The sequence below is a fragment of the Pan paniscus genome, chromosome 6, assembly GCF_029289425.2.
Source record: "Pan paniscus chromosome 6, NHGRI_mPanPan1-v2.0_pri, whole genome shotgun sequence".
NCBI classification, from domain to species: domain Eukaryota; kingdom Metazoa; phylum Chordata; class Mammalia; order Primates; family Hominidae; genus Pan; species Pan paniscus.
Window position 1 is genome coordinate 104,637,886 of NC_073255.2, and position 16,362 is coordinate 104,654,247.

Below are 16,362 nucleotides of genomic sequence, written 5' to 3' on the forward strand. Positions count from 1 at the left end.
GAAGGCTCCATTCCCTCCTCCATGGCTCCAACATTTCCTGACTAGTCAGACTCTGATTAGGCCACAGACTTGTCCAGGCCAAGTCAAGCCAGGAGTTGGAGCAATTAGGCTATACACTGACCCCCATGCACCCTTCCAAGGAACCCTTCAATACAGCGTCCTGTATTCAGCTAGGCATCACGAATAATAAGAGTTGTTAGGTGGCTGTTATGTAGCTAAGAATTAAAGTGTGTTATTCCTTTGAAACATATATGTCCTTTAATAAGAATTCTAAAAAACATAGTCAGTGGTAATCCAAAGCCATAAATTCCTAATGGTGAATTTAAGGCCCTCTTTTACACTAACGAGGGAAACATTTTTGGAGAGAAGATTTCTCTGGGTACCTCTGATACTCACATGCTCCTGCTCCAGTGACTGATTCTGGTCATACACCTGGTGTGTGGTAACCGTGGTGACAGCGTGCAGCCTGTAGCATTGCCATCCATTTTTAACTACTTTTGACTTCCTGCATATGTACTGGAAATTGTCTTTTCTTGAACTGAGCTGGGGGAAAAAAGAGGGTGGAAGAAATAAATGAGTATGAACCTGTCACATAATTTTAAAAATTCCTGCTGTCTGATTATAACATCTAGTCCCAAACCAGAGCTCAGGGGTTTTCCATTGCAAATTGCCTGTTGAGAGAGAACTTTAGAGAATGACAGCATTTTGTGCATCTTCCCATTTGTGGTTGGGTCAGTTTAGACATTGCAATCTCCCCATTTGGGCCTGGATTCCTTTCTCTGCTGAATTGCTTCAGGAGGTGCTTTCTCTCCAGCTTCCTCTTCTTTTCTTATCTTCCCACTAAAGGATAGAAACTTTTCTGGAAGGCAGCATAGGAGATATGCCATGCTGTATTAGTTCATACAATAGGCAGTGTTTGCTAATAGGAAAACTTCATGGAGGGGAATTCTTAATGACTTGCTGGGTTAAGCTGTATCACCATTGATGAAGAAACTGGATAATTATTTTCCCAATGCTCTTATTAAGTACAACAAGCCAGTCTGCTGTGGTCCCTTTTATAAAACAACAGTATTGATTTCTTAATTCAGTAATCAATGAAAGCTAACATCAAAATCCTTCTATATTAGCAAATATATGTGGGAGTCTATTCACTCTCCCTGGAGAATAAGTTTCTTTCAAAGCATTTTTAAGACTGTATCCTGCTCTTCTCCATAAGCCTGCAATCCACCCACTTCAGGGAAAACAGTATTTATATTTATTCAAGAAGAGAATCAAGTTGGTTGCTGTTAGGTGATTGTCTACATGGTACTTGTTTTGAAACAATGATAATGCTTGTGCTTTTCGAATAGACTGTAGTTAACTGCTAAGTTGTTCAATCAAAAATTTTCCTTGAAATGATCTTCACTCTTTCCAGAGAACACATCATTTCTTCAGTTTTTCTTGCCTAGATGGAGCAAATTTTAATTAGAACATAGCAGATATAAGTTGACCCAGTTATTGTTTTGTCCCTGAGTGTTAAAGCGACTTCAGGAACAAATGAAGATTTGGCTTAGATAGCATGTAAAAGTTAAGCTCATAGAAAGGGCAGAAGAGAGCCTTGAAAGGACTTTCCTATCTCTTTCCCATCCCTGGTATAGAAATATTCCAGAATTTCCAGCACTATCCACATCCCAGGAACACTCTAACTCAGGAGATGGTTACTATCACATAGTGTATCATGACATGACATTACATGCATTGTTCACATTGTATCCCTGAGAAGAATAACTCCTGAAATTAAATCCAGTGCAGTAAATTTCACAGGTTTTAGCTATATGGGGAAGAGGGAAGAGCATATAAAGACATCCCTCTATTATACCCCCTTCACTCAACTCCACAGTGCTCAAGGGGACCACCGCTGGTCAATTTGTATTAAGCATTGGTTTCTTTCAATGATTCATTCCTCCTTTAAATTCAAATGTTTTGAGGAAAAGTCACACATTAATTGCCAGTTTTCTTACAGGAGCATAGGAAAAATAGTTGCAGAACTTGGGAGTGTAATAGCCTTCATATAGTTAGCTGTCTCCAAGTATCTGATAGACAGCTGAATGGAAACAGGTACACTCCCTCTGTGGACAAATAGGTTGACTCTAGAGCAACCTTGGCACTATTGCTGTTTTGGGCTGGATATAAGGCTGTCCTGTACATGGTAAGATGTTTGGTAGCATCACCAGCCTCTACCCATGAGATGCCACCAGCACCCCAAGCTTTGTCATCTAAAAATGTTTCCATACATTGGCAAGTTACAAAATTATCCCCTTTCCTCACTGAGAATCACTGATCTGGAGCAAGGTATATTTAGAGCCAACATAAGGAAGACTTCTTAAAAAGGAAATAGCCTGGAAGGAGAGGGGTTGAAGGAAGTGAGTTCTCTGTTTCTGGAGTTATTCAAGCAAAAGTTGGCCTGTTACTGAGGAGACTGAAGCCATATATTAGTATTTGAACTATAAGGCATTTAAGGGTATTTCTTAACGTTATAATTATATGTCACTTTATGAAAATACTCTACTATTAGGGTTTAAGTGATTGCAAAGGAAGTATTTAAAATATGGAGCAGAAAGTTTACATAATGGGCTCTTTTATATCAGGATCACTTTGAAGCAGTAGTCCAGTCAATTGTTATTTCACTTGATTATATTAGTATTTTTGCAAATGTCATGAATTAAGCATCTTATTTACCTATCTATTATAACTAGGGTTCTCATATAAAAGCATTTTTATCAGAAAATAAGCATTTATTAAGCATGTATACAGTAGGCACAGCAAGAACAGTATTCCATAGAACATTATTCTATAGAACATTATTCTATAGAACATTATTCTATAGAACATTATTCTATAGAACATTATTCTATAGAACATTATCATGTAGTCTTGCCATGGAGTAGAGAGAACATAAAATAAAATTTTAAAATAGTAGATATCTTACAAGCTTCTGAGGGATATAGAAGCAAATTGAAATATCAAGACCATACGTAAAACAAGTCCAAGTGTAGAATCTGAGTATCAATTGGCAACATAAGTACAGGGAGATCAGAAAGAAGAATAGAATTAGCAGACAGGAATGGAATTGAACAGGAGAAAGACATCTAGATATACATAAACAGAAAGCCTGCCTTCGAAGCCTTCCTGGAAAGTTGCTTTCTCATAGTCTACAGAAAGATGTCTGCACAGTCTTTCATATATGAGGGAACACAGTGTTTCATCCACCTAGAATGCAGTGTTCTTCAGCTGTCTGTATGCCTTGCAAATCCTACTTTCCTTCAGTCCTCCCCTCAAATCCTATCCCTGTGAGAACCCTTTCCCAAGTACTCACTTCATATACATGCCCCTCCATTACTAAGTAAATATAACTGTTCATTTGCATATTTATTCTTCCATGAACTATAAGCCACTTGAGTTTAAGAACCACATTTTTTGTCTTTATATTATATTACTGATACCTAGAATAATGTCTCAACCAGGTACAGAGTAAGTCTTTGTTGAATGAATTGAAAGAATTGATTACCTATGTACAGTTGATAAGAACTGAAAGATGTTAACCTGCTATACTTCCAGAAGGCTGAAAATCTTTATGGGAATCTTGGATTAAGGGTCACAACCATCACCCACCTATTCTAGATCAGTCTGGATGCTCATAAATGAGAAATAAGCATTTCTCTGCAATGGAAGACTTGTTTAGATATAAAAGACAGACAATGTTGCAAGGCGAGCATGTGGGACAAAATTGCCCCCATCGTCCTCACTCCCACTCTTTACACATGTGCCACAGATGCCTTGATTTGAGAGCAGCTCTAGGGGTTCTATTCCAATTGTACTTAGACCAACTATTCCAGAGAAGACTATCCAAGGCTCAACACAACTAGACAGTCAGGGCCATTTTGAATGTTAGAGCCTGTCCTCTTATCTAGCTGTCTGCAGTCTCTCCACAGGAAGAATATGCAGGGAATATTTTTATGCCAGATGCTGTGCTTGTAGCTAATGCAAAGGCAAAGACAACATCATCCTACCCTAAGAAAAGCAGAGTGACAGGATTAGAAATCCATTCACTACTCTATCACCAGTATCTCTATCACTAGAATAGTAAAAATGATAGTTGCATTTAGGGAGTTTAGTACTGCAAATACAATGATTATAGCATGGATATGTTACAATTGTACATTTCTAGTATGCCTTTCTTGAAAAATTTCAACACAGTGATTAAAACTCTGTGCAGACTGACTAGGATTCACTTAACCCTGCATTGTCTCTTTACTCATGTCTAACACTGAGTTTTTTTTTAAGATTTCAACTTTTATTTTTGATTCAAGGGCCACATATGTAGGTTTGTTACACAGGTATATTGTGTGTTGCTGAGGTTTGGGGTACAAATGATCCTGGCACCCAGATAATGAACATAGTATCCAGTGGGTAGCTTTTCAGCCCTTGAACCCCTTCCTACCTTCTTCCCCTATTAGTTCCCAGTGTCTACTGTTGCCGTCTTTATGTACATGTGTACCCAGTAATATGGGGATATTAGTAGTACCTCTCTCATTGGGTTATTGTGGGAATTAAATAAGAAAATACATGAAAAGTGAGAAAATGGTACCTTGTATACTTAGCAGTCAACATTTTAGTAGATATTATTATCCATTACCTTTTATTTATTTATTTATTTTACTTTCAACATCTCCAGCCCAAAAGGAACAGTTTCAAGAGGAATTGAGACTCACAGAGGTCAAGTTCCAAGTTCAAGTTTTTATCACTTTACAAGTAGCAGAATCAACATGAGAATTCAGATAGCTTGCCTCCCACACCAACCACCCCCTCACATAGTCTAAGCTGCAGAAAAACCTGACTCAAAAGTTATCTCACACAGAATCTTCTCATTTATTTCCTTCCCAGACTTTTCATTCTAAAGCAATCTCACAACACTGATTGTTTTGAAACCTCCCTCCATTGCTCCTGCTTCACCTCCTCCAAGAAAGGGCAGTGCCATTCAAGGACTTCATCACAGGGAGGGAGGCACCAGCAACAGCAATTAAAAATGCTTTTGTTAGCATTGCTCCATTGTAGAAATTTCTCATCAGAAGTAATTATCTGATATGCTACTATTTTTTTCCTTTGCATTGGGGTTAATTTGTTTCTTAATTAATTCCCCTTCTGTCATGTATTTATTTGGAAACTACTCTACTGAAAGATAAGAAGTTGCCGTCAGGACCACTGTTCACAAGGCAATAGGATGGTCCAGGCTTACACTGCAGGTCAGGTGTCTATGATGGAGGTCACGCGATAAAATGCAAAGAATACAGACATTCCTAAGATAGCAGCAGTGTTTTATGCTATGATTATAGATTAATAGGTAAACGAATTGAAATAGGACTGCTGACACTTCTGATTAAACCTATGATATTTTGCCTTAATGACACAAAGTTCTCTTTCCAAATTACCATTAAATATGTGCCTTTTTCGTGGATTCATATGTACAATTTCAGTATTTCAATATGGAAAGAGCAGCGGTTAGCAGTTTATAATAATGAAGGTCCATGGATTTAATGTAGTAGAGGTGCTTCTACTGATCTATGGAAAATGCAGTTGAAAATTCACAGATTACCTTTCTTATTAGCAGACTTTGGGAATTTAAGAATAGTGTTCCAAAAACACCTGCAGTTAAACTCCAAACAAACGATCCTCCAGGAGGTTTATCAGTGGGACTTTGAACACTAAAAGTGTAGTGTGACTATTTTTGACAACACCACCTGGTATATTGTGGAAATCCCTTTGTTACTAGTAACAAAGTTTTGATTCTTGCCAACACTTTGGCTTCACATTCCAATAAAGCAAACTGCAATACAGGGGAGAATTCAATAGAAGCAACACCTTCAAAAATTATATTTTAAACATAGACCAGATTTCCTTGCCAAGTGGTCAGAATGGCAAAGCATCTTGACAGATTTGCCATCACTTAATAGGGTTGAATTGTCAGTGTGTTTACACAAAGGACTAGTAGTTTTTTTCCCAGGCACAGTGCCTCCAATTTCGGTAGATACCATAAGGTTCACAAATGAGGCCTCATAGAATGCAAACCAGGCAATTAAGCTTTTCCAATATGGAAAACAGATGTGGTTGAACAAGTGATCTAAAATTTGTTCTGAATTTCTCAATAAAAAAGTAAATTCCATCTAAATAAAAATATACATGTGCATTAAGTCTATATTACCTAAGTTTACAAAGTAGTTTTAAGAAAGATTATTTATACAAGATTTAAAGGAATGTAACATCAGACAATATACCCACATAACATATATGTACATGTAACTCCTTGATCTAAAATTAAATTAAAAAGTAAAGGAATGTAACAATAAATGCAGATAATCCAGAAAATTTCAACTGTTACCAATGTTTATTTAACTGACTCTCAGCTCTTATTTTCACATTAAATAAAGTTTTTGTGTTATCTTTTCTAAGATGCTTCTAGGAATTTAAAAGTTCTTCATCTTTCCTAGAGACTTTTCTCCAACAACCATTATTATTTACGACCTGCTTTTTTCCAGGAAGGATTCAAGGTGACCTGTAATGACAAAAAGAGGAGAACAAATAAAAACATAAGTACTTAGGTAATTACTACCAATGAAATAAAATAGTTTCAAGTAGGCTCCATTTGTTTTAAAGCTCCAATCTTTATATTTATATTATCAACTTACTCAGCATTATTGAGACGACATCATCCCTAGCTTTCAAGAATCCATAGCCTAAGTCAGAATGGGTAGTTTGTTCATCTGATTGCCCTTCCCTGATTCATTCCTTTCAAGTTGGATATCACCAACTGTGTCTTTTTAAAACATAACTTTGGTCATGTCATTTCCTTAATAAAAAAAAATTAATAGCTTTTTATCTCTTAAAGAACAAAGTTCAAAATACTTATAATTGTATATAAAATTCTTAGTGGTCTCACCACCATCCCTCTATCCTTCTTTACCTTCTACTAATCACTGTGAGGCCCTGGGTATTCTGAAAATAGGGAACTACCTACTATTAAAGCAAATATGTACTTTCTCATCTCTGTCTTTGTGTTCTCTCTTCTATGTAAAAACCTCATTTCCTCTTTCTCTGCCTGGAAAACTTCCACTTATTCCTCAACATCAAGCCTATATGTTACCTCTATATGGAGGTCTGTGATGAATCATCTGAGTGTAATTAGTTGCTCTTCACCTGTGTTTTTGTGTAAGTTTGTATTCATACATACCTTAAAATTGTATCCTTGGCTATGTTTCTTTGTCTCCCATCAAATTACGACTTCCTGGAGGACTGTAGGGGTACATTGCTCATCCAGAAAAAAAAAAAAAAACTAGATTTTAGAATAGTGCCTTGTATAATCGACATCAGTCAAAGTTTGCTGAATGAGTGATGACAAATTAGCTATTATCACCCTCTCTATTGCTTCTTGAGCATTTACTACATGCCCATCAGTGAGTTAAGTGCTTCATATGTTTTCATTTAATCTTTACATGACTTCATAAACCATGGATTACTATCCTTTTCTTTTGACAGATAAAGAAATTGCAGCTTAAGGAGTTAAAATAACTAGCCGAAGGTCACACAGCTAGTGAGAGGAGCTGAGATTCCAATGCTGGCCTGATTCCAACCCTGTGCACTGTTTGCTTCTTTTGCTTCAATACCATTTGCTTCTTTTGTGTCTGACAGCTCTGTGAAGTAAAGAGTAGTTAACAAGAAAACAATGAATAACACAATTCTGTTTGCTACAATATGGTGAATATACCTTTGCCCTAAATTATTGCCCCAAGACCTCAAAAGTAAATGATAATCATTTAAGGAAATATTAGGCTATAGCCCTCAGCTATCCCCAAGCATACCCAACAGCTTTTGTCCTTTGGTTAACAACTGACAAAGATTGGCATGCCTTTTGTTATTGATAAGGCCATATTTCTCATATTATTGTTATACAAGTGACTTCAGGGACCACAGAAAAATATAGATTAGTTCAACTTGTGGCTCTGTTAAAACTTCAAGAGACATTGTCAAAAATCAATATCTGAGGCACTAAAGGATGTGTTTCTAACAGGTCTTTTGATGTCAAGTCACCCTGGAAGTCATGCTTTCGCAGGTGTTGCTGGCAAACACAAACACTCTTGACACCAGATATGACACAGACTTTTTGATCCTGTTGTTAGGAACTGGAACATGAACCACTTCACTTCTGTGATTTCTCCTGAAAACTAATGCATGGGGGAAAAGGGAAGCAAAGAGCAGATGCAGACTAATTCAGTGGGCAAAATACCTTCTTGTTTGTCTTGTAAGTACCTGCTAAATCTGGATGGAAAGAAAGTTATTCCTGAGATAGTTCCTTGTTAGTAAGGGAACAAGCTAGATATCTGAATGTGGAATAGCATCGTGATGGTGAGAAATATGACATGTCTTTTAATACCAGTCTCCTGAAATGATAGGATTCGAGGAATCCTTTGTGGTCTGCATATCACTTCAACCTAAATGATGAGTTATGAAAATGCCAAAATGAATAACCTTACTATTTAAGAAGTCCTTCAGTTTCAAATGAAGAAAATAAAAGTGTGTGACAATCTTGGTTACAAACTACAGGAGATGAGTGCAATGATTTTCAGAGAGACTTGGGATGGAAAGCAGGGTAACTTTGAGCAATTTTTGAAGGTTTCCACTATGATTAGGGAGTCCTTTGTTTGGAATGTCCATGTGAAATCATTGGTACTGAGCCATGCTGTTGAATGGTGATAACCAATATGGATCTTTGACTCAAGTGTTTTTGGGGCCCATGGCATGTAAGAGTTGTTGACTTCTTCAGATTATACTGCGTACACTGGTATTTGCTATACTTCATTATACGATTTCTTAAATCAACATTAATTCCTGGTCTTGGGACATGGGCATCAATTGTTTTCATGCAAAATGTTCCCAGATGTGCTACAGGTAATGTGGCCAAAACAAAACAAAACAAAAAAAGTTACTAATCCTTTTAGCAATAACAATATGATTGGACTCCTTTATGGGCAGATAACTCATATGATGTGAACAGCTTGAATTTCTCAGGCAGTTTTGTCAACTATATACCACCTCCAGTTCCAGTTTAAAATACAAGCCAATCTGGGATTTTGTACAGCTAATAATGTAACTTGAACAAGCTGAATAGGAGGGACACTGAGGTCTCTAAACATCACAAATTCTAGAACTTGTTTTTATGTAATAACCTGTGCTATGAGGTAACAGATGGTTCAAAGTGCAGCAACTCAATGGTTCTCTTCCAGGCACATATATAAGCATTTAATTAAAAGAACTAAACAAAACATTCAGCACTGCATGTGTGACAAAGCAATTAAAGGTGTAGACTTATTCTTAGAAAACAGCCCCAAAAAGATAGGTGAACAGCAGAGAATAAACATGAAGGTTATTATCAACTCTCCTGATTACAGGACAGTAGCAATGGTTTATTTTTTAAATGTATATAGTTCAGCTCTGTAAATAACATTCTTCTTGGAAGTGGGCATTTGATGCCTCTTTGCCATCTGGAATTTTTGTAGCTAAGTATAGATCCTCATAAAACTATTTATTATTGTTCCCTTTAATGTATTAGCACAAACTCAGAAGCCAATAACTGTAAAACTTCTGAAAATAATTCTCATAGCACTAAAAAATCACTTTAGTGGGAAACTTGTTTCTACCAGATTCTACATGTCCACAGTCCTTTTGTCTTGTGTTGAAAAAAAAATATTTGGCATTGTGTCAGCATAGAAGGCACAAAGCTCTGTTTGAAACTGATACATCATGTATATCCTGAGTAGAAATAGTAAACAAGGAACTGATGTGGGGGCTCACAAGTGACTGATATTTTCCAGTTCACATTCTCTTTTTTCACAACATGAAAAGAATAGAGTAAACTGCCTGAGATCTTTCTCATAGCTCATATTCTTTTGCTCCCATGATCACAGCACCTTTCATGATAAGCAATGCACAACATGTGATAAATCAACACACAGAAATAGAAGAAAACTATGTCAGTGTAATAAAAAGCCGTATATTAAAAATACACAGCTAATGTCATACTCAGTGCTAAAAGACTGAAAGTTTATATTCAACATAATATTGGAAGTTCCAACCCCCAGTACCTTAGAATGTGACTTGATTGAAAAATGGTGTCATTGCTTATGTACTTAGGTTAGGATGAGGTCATACTGAAGTAGGGTAGGTTCCTAATACAGTATGACTGGTATTCTTACACAAAAGCAAAATTTGGATACACACACACACTCATCATTGAAATAAAGCATGGCACCTGGGATCCTAAAAAGAAGGTTCTATGCCTTGTTAGAAAATATCATGAGAAATAAAACTTCCAAATAAAGTAGTATTGAACTAAAAATTCCCATCTGTGAATGAGTATGGCTTGGATGCCTACTGTAGCGTCATTCCACAATTGGCTATTGATTGTGAAAAAAATAAAGTTTTAAACATTCCTGAAGCAAGAATAAGGGGGCAAGAGGTGTGAGTTGATTCCTGAAGGTCTAAATCAATTCCTTGTCTTATGTGTCATCTCATTTTAATAAAAAAATGAATATGACTAGTTAAACATCCACATTGCACAATAAAATTGTTTATCAGTCATATTTCAGAGTAGCTTCATATTGCCTGCTCGTGGTCAGCTTCCCCGTCATGTGTGCATGTGCACATGTGCGCGCACACACACACACAAACCCATCATTATAATTAGAAAAGGTTACATGGTAGAGCAGCAAAATATCAATTCCCTCATCAATCCATTTAACAAATATTATAGAGCACCTCTATACTCTGTGAGGCATTGAGAATTCAGAGATTAACGAGAGTTCTCACTCCAGTGGAGAACTTAGTGAATAATCTAGAAATCACCATATATTTTCATTAGTACCATGAGAGAAACACATGAGGGAATGAAAGAGGCTCAGAGAATGGGCACACAAGTCATTCTGAAGTCAGGCATTAGAACGGTTCCTTAGAGAAGAAGCCCTTGAATGGATTAGCTGAGCAGACAAGTGGTAAAGGTCATTCTAGACAGAAGGAACGTCACAGTAAGTCAGAGATTCTCCATAAAGTTGAGTTTATTTGGAAGAAAAAAATATATTGGGAAAATGGTGGCAGATATTTAATAACATTTAACAATGGTTTGTTAGACAACTACTGCAAGTAAAGCCCATTCTAAATTACACCAGCTTATAACTACAACAATGGGAAAAAGACACAAATACTAATTTTTTTTTGTCCTTGCGATAGTTTGCTGAGAATGATGGTTTCCAGCTTCATCCAAGTCCCTACAAAGGACATGAACTCATCATTTTTTATGGCTGCATAGTATTCCGTGGTGTATATGTGTCACATTTTCTTAATCCAGTCTATCATTGTTGGACATTTGGGTTGGTTCCAAGTCTTTGCTATTGTGAATAGTGCCGCAATAAACATACGTGTGCATGTGTCTTTATAGCAGCATGATGTGTAATTATTTGGGTATATACCCAGTAATGGGATGGCTGGGTCAAATGGTATTTCTAGTTCTAGATCCCTGTATGCATATGTAACAAACCTGCACATTGTGCAAATGTACCCTAAAACTTAAAGTGTAATAAAAAAAAATACCAATTTTATAACATCGCATCTGCTGGCAAACATAATCATATCTGGCCAAGTCCAGCATTTCTTCTTGAGCAAAATTAATCACATCTGTGACTTGATAATCTGCAATGAAAACATTGCAACACCTAAGTCCTGGATAAATTCAAACCACCAAGAAAATGGGTACCGCATAATATCTGAACATTGAAAATAAAATGACAGTACATGCTACACATGGAAAGAGATTCTGCTAAACATAACTTACTTGCATGCCGCCTCTCAGGCCCTAGGAACTAATGGGTTCTGCTATAAGGCCATTGTGTTTCTCACATAAATCAGAAAGCCAAATCTGACTGTGATATTTATAGCTTGAAGCTTTCATTGCCCCCGTGGAAATTTCCCCGTAGACTCTTAGACTATCATTTTTATCTCTGTGGATGGCCAGTCAGTAAACAAATGTTTATGGAGTCACCACAAAGCACAGACTGACAAATGAAAAGCATACTTTTGATAGCAAGGGATGATTGGTCATGATCCTCAAATAAAGGAGTTTATGGCTTCAGAACAAAAAAACAGACAAACGTTATAGCTTAAAATATATCATTGCATCATTATAGTGAGAGGAATCCATTACGAGCTTGGATTGCAGAATGGACTGAATAAATATGACAAAAGTGAGTATAGTGAGTGGTCCCAGAATTCCTACCACTTATGGGTTCCTCAGTAAGATCTCTATGCACTCTTTACCTTAGTTTCTCAAGCTATAAAATGGGATAATGGTAGTATCTACATCATAAGAATGCCCTGAGGATTAAATGAGAAAATACATCTGCAACAATTAGAACAGTAGCTGGCATAAAAATATTAGGACTACTGAAAATACTAGGGATCTTTAAAAGGCTTCCCCAAAAAAGCCTTACCCAAAAAATAAGGTAGTCTGAAAACAATAACTTACTGAAAACAGTAACTTAGAGAATAGGAAAACTGAAATAGCTCTTCTTTGTTCACTTTTGAGGAATTCTGAATTGGAATCTAAACAGGATAAACCGCTTAATAATCCTTCTTTGACTTTAGCCACCTTTAGATTTCTGGCACTTGCTGAACTGCAATATTGAATTTTGCATTTATAATTTCATTTTTTCTAGTTTTTTCTTCTTTCTTCACCTGTGTAATTTTAACTTAAACTCAGGAATTTACATCTCTTCCTATATAATATCACCTTGTTTCCAGAGAGGGAAACTAGTCTTTTGAGAAAATCAAGAGACTAAGCTCTAATCTTAGCCTTTCTGCCTATTAGTTGTCTAAATTTTGAAAAGTCACTTCACCCTGTGAGATTCTGTTTTCTCACCTATAAAACAAAAGGTTTAGATCATCTTCACAGTTTCTTTCATCTCTACAATGTAAAGATCTTATTGCTTATTTATGCTTTTTTCAATGGCATTAATACAAATTTAATTTTATTTGGCCACTATAAATATAAGAAATATAAGACTTTATATAAGGCTTATATAAAGACTTGGAAGAAATATAAGACTTTCTTCCAAGCTGCTGTCTTTGAGTACGTTTAACTGTATTATCCAACTCCTATCACTTTCTCTTTTCCTCAAGAGTCCAAGCAATGTCACCAATAACTTATTAAAGTCATGGTCCTCCAGGATGCAACTCTTCCTTATATAATGTTGAAAAGATGGCCCCCTGGTAAAATTCACTCTTATTAAACCCATGCTGATTCCTAGTACTTTCCTCGTTCAGTTCTAAGTGTTTCCATGCTCTCTGTTAGCAAATTTTGTTCTAGAAGATTACCAAAGCACATCATGCTTATTCATTTATATTTCTTCTTGATTTATATATCCAGAATTTGTCCTTCCTCCTTCCCTTTCACCCTGTCCCTTTCACCCTGTGGGAGTCCTCCCATTATGTGTTTTTCAAGAATTATTGATAGGGATTTCATAATGTAATCTGCAATTTCTTCCAGAATTCATTACTGGGGACAAACTCCATTCATCTGATTATGGGGTGGTTTTTTTTTTGTATTCTCTCCTACTTTTGAGTGTGATAACCTTTTCATATTATTTGTACTGCCATTTCCATATTAGAAACCATTCTCAATGGAGAGAATGAGAAAGCAAGAGGGATGGAGCAGCATCTTTCTTTTATTCATATAGAACCAACTTTCCCATTTGATGATTCTATATCTTCCTGCCACATCTTCTCCTGAAACATAATTTCAAATCAAAACAATAGCAATGAAAAAAATCACTTTGATGCATTTTCACATTCTGCGCTTTAGCGTCCCTTATTTTTACAGGCTCATGTCAATCTTTTATGTTGTATATGGGGATGCCCCCAACATACATACAGACAGCACCCATTCTGTGTTGCTGGTTCTTCTAACACCAAAATCCCCCAAATGCAGCCTAGCACCCAGTGGATTCTTTAGAGTTTTCATCTTCTCTTTCTTGTTGAGACTATTCTGTATTGTATGAATTATTTTTATAGTTCTCCTGTATTCCATTTTAGAGTCTTAATTTATGTGAAGCATATCTCTTTTAAAGTATTTTTTTTCCAAAGCATATATAACTACATCCTGTTTTTCCTTCCTCCACTCTATCTAATAATAACATAATTGGGTAACTTTCTTCCAAAATTTTACATTACTTCTCCATTCTAAAACAATTTTTCTTTTATCATTCAAAATGATGTCCAGTGTAGGAGTTCCTTTATTTCTTTATGCTTTCTCAGAGAAACCATATGGCCAGTAAAGTAAGTCAAGAATATTCCAGAACCAAGCTTTTAGACAAATGAGACAGGAACCCAGTTAACAACTACCTGGATATTCCCCAACCCTAGTTTTAAATTTATGTTAAAAGGAAAGTTCCTGCTAACAGCAACTAGGCAGTCTATGGTGTATACCATAATATTGCTTCTGTTCCTCTTTTTCTTTCTACCTGGATGCCTTTCTGTGTTTGAAGCCTCAGGTTTATAGTCACACAGTAGAAGGTAGAGAGGAAGCTGTGAGGGGATAGCCATAGTCCTTGAAGTCAAAACACCTGGTTTTACACCTTGATTTCACCCACACATTCTAACCATATGGCTATGAACAAGTTTCTTCACCTAGCAGAACTGTTTTTGCATATCTAAAATAGAGATAATAATATCCACCATAAAAAGTTATTGTGACTATCAAAAGAGCAAAATATGTTTGTGTGTGTGTATGTACATACCCAGTACATTGGTACTTGGTTTTACAACAGAATAAACACATTTTTTAAATGAATAAACCAAACTAACATTCTTCTTTACAAATAAGGCTGGGGTGGATGAGAAAGAGAAAGGAAAGAGACTTATAATCTATTGCCTCCCATGGTGTTTACTTTTAAGCATTTTAACCCTTTTAATCTAAAGAAACTAATTTTAAAAGGAGCAGCTCACTGTGATAAAATTACTTCAACACTTCACTCCATGATTCATTTGTATTACATGTGTTTCTAAGGTAACTCTGAATATCATAAGTTTGACTATATTATCACCCCATGCTATTCAATATAGGTGATACAATTGAGATAATACTTACTATGTTCCAATCTCACGTTTCAACTCACCAAATGTGCCTCCTTTTTCTAGAGTCAGTTGTGGTCTCCTCATTAAACACACACACACAGAGGAACATAAAATTATTCTTAAAATGTTGGCAATAGTTGCTGTTTTATTCTAGCCCACAGCCTTCCCCAAAGTTACAGCTCATTGTGCCCCTTTCCAATGCAGAGAATCTTTCCCACATTGCTGTTATTCTATGGCTAGTTCGTTCTCTTGCAAAGCCTGCCTTGATTGTAAATTATTCTTGTACATCCTGGAGAGTTAGACATGAAGCCTATCATTGAAAAACAAGAACTTTTTTTTTTTTTTGAGCAGTTTCTCATTACTCCTACCCCTATGGGAGAGGAAATTTCAGCAGTTTAGGATTATTTCACTGTGATTCTTCGCTGCCAGAAAATAATGTCCAGATATTTTTTAGGTCCTTTCATTCTCTGTCTCCCTGAGGGGTTCAGGTCCTGATTAATATAACTTGAAGATGAGAAAATCATTGTAGTGTATCAAGAAGAGATGGCCTCTCCAGTGCTAGCCAGAAACCTCTTAACAAAGTCAAGCTATGCATAGACAGGGCTCCTATCACCAAGCCTTCCATAGTGGTACATAAATCCAGTGGAAGCCAGGCACTCATTCTAGAAGTAATGACAGTACCTGTTTGGTGACACCTGCCATTTCAGTCAGGCTGAGTGAAGCAATATTCCTATGCCTAAATAAGTCAGTATAGGCCATTTTGTCCAGAGTCTCCTAGTCCTGAGAAGAGAAGAAATAAATAATATATTAGCCTTTACCCCTTCATCCACCCATTCACCTCCATTCCCCTGGATTAAAGAATACTAAATGCAAGAAAGATTTGGGGTTTTAATTTTGCATTATATTGTGTGTTAAGCCCCAGATTTCTAGCTGTTTTATTTGTGGTTGAGAGGTAGCAGGATTGGAAAAGATATAGAAGATATTTTTGATAGCTCTGGACTATATCTAGTGTTGATTTTAATAGCAGGCCAGATATCCAAGAACATGCTGTGTAGCTGTGTATGAACTTGGCTGTTGGTTTCTCTTGCCAGATGAAATTATGATTAATCGGGGCTCAGATGTCAGTTGTTTTATGTTGCTTGTGCTCTTTGC

The 16,362-nt window shown here is 36.4% G+C and overlaps 1 protein-coding gene and 1 long non-coding RNA gene across 4 annotated transcripts in view; one reads left to right on the forward strand and one right to left on the reverse strand.

Moving 5' to 3' along the window:
- GRM3 (glutamate metabotropic receptor 3) overlaps window positions 1-16,362 on the forward strand; it is a 220,901-nt gene that overhangs the window by 124,785 nt on the left and 79,754 nt on the right. The window lies entirely within an intron of this gene.
- On the reverse strand, window positions 4,332-9,547 carry LOC134730801 (uncharacterized). The gene is made up of 2 exons (XR_010112767.1): window positions 7,265-9,547; window positions 4,332-6,589 (listed from the first exon to the last, which is right to left on the reverse strand). It is a non-coding gene; the product is annotated as an uncharacterized LOC134730801 (long non-coding RNA).